The following is a 1,469-nucleotide window of genomic DNA, read 5'->3' as shown; positions in this document are numbered from 1 at the left end:
TGTTTTCTTGCAAACAATCATCTTCCACACAATACGGTTAATCCTTTGTTACAGCAAGCCGGTGAGATTGACAACCTCACTGTTTCGTTGGGGCAAAGTACTTGGGTTGTGTTGTGCAGGTTCCACGTTGGCGCCGGAATCCCTGGTGTTGCGCCGCACTACATCCCGCCGCCATCAACCTTCAACGTGCTTCTTGGCTCCTCCTGGTTCGATAAACCTTGGTTTCTTTCTGAGGGAAAACTTTCTGATGTGCGCATCATACCTTCCTCTTGGGGTTGCCCAACGAACGTGTGAAATACACGCCATCACCTTTCTAACATTTGATCAATAAATGGTAAAGGCTAATGATCTTTCTTAGTAACCTTATTAACTTTTCGATAATCAATGCACATTCTATAACCTACAACTACTCTTTGAGGTATGAGCTCATCATTATCATTAGGCACAACTAGTCATTCCTCCTTTCTTAGGAACACAATGCACAGGACTAACCCATCTACTATCAAGCAATAGGATATATAATACCAGCCTCAAGGAGTCTTAATACCTCATTTCTTACCACATCCTTCATCTTAGGAATTAGACGACGCCGAGGTTCAACAACGAGCTTCGCATCATCTTCCATATTAATGGCGTGTTGGCAAATAGAGGGAGAAATCCCCTTCAAGTCATCAAGAGTGTAGCCAATAGCACCTCGGTGTTTCTTCGATATTTCCAATAACCTTTCTTCTTCAAACTCGAAAGCTTAGAACTAATAATAACAGGATATATTTTCTTATCATCAATATGAGCATATTTAAGATTATCAGGCAATGGTTTTAAATCAAAGACAGGATCTTCCTTTGGTGGTGGTGTTGTACCCAAGTCTTCCACCGGTAAATCATGCTTAAGAATAGGTTGACGAAGGAAAATTTCATCAAGATCATTTCTTTCTTCCCTAAAAACTTCACTCTCACTATTCTCCAAATGTTGCTGCAAAGGATTATTAGGAGCAAGAGCAATAGATGCACACTGTTCAACTTTAAAATCACTATTAGGCGAATCAATTTTATAAGGAGTTTTGGTAAATTTAGAGAAGTTAAACTCATAAGATTCACCAGCAAATTTAGTCAAAATTTTCTCTTTCTTGCAATCTATAATAGCTCCACATGTATTCAGAAAAGGTCTACCAAAAATGATAGGACAATATTTACTAGCAAGCAGTAACCAAGTACCAAAAAGTCAGCAGGATATTTAATCTTACCACATAGAACTTCCACATCTCGAATAATACCAATTGGAGAGATAGTTTCTCTATTAGCCAACCGAATAACCACATCAATATCTTCAAGTTCACAAGAGCCAATTTCGTGCATAATCTCCGTGTAAAGCTCATAAGGAATAGCACTAATACTTGCACCAATATCACATAATCCATAATAACAATGATCACCAATTCTAACAGATAGCATAGGAACACTAGCTTTCCT

The sequence above is a fragment of the Lolium rigidum genome, chromosome 7 (genome assembly GCF_022539505.1).
Source record: "Lolium rigidum isolate FL_2022 chromosome 7, APGP_CSIRO_Lrig_0.1, whole genome shotgun sequence".
Classification (NCBI taxonomy): domain Eukaryota; kingdom Viridiplantae; phylum Streptophyta; class Magnoliopsida; order Poales; family Poaceae; genus Lolium; species Lolium rigidum.
This window is presented reverse-complemented; position numbering follows the sequence as displayed.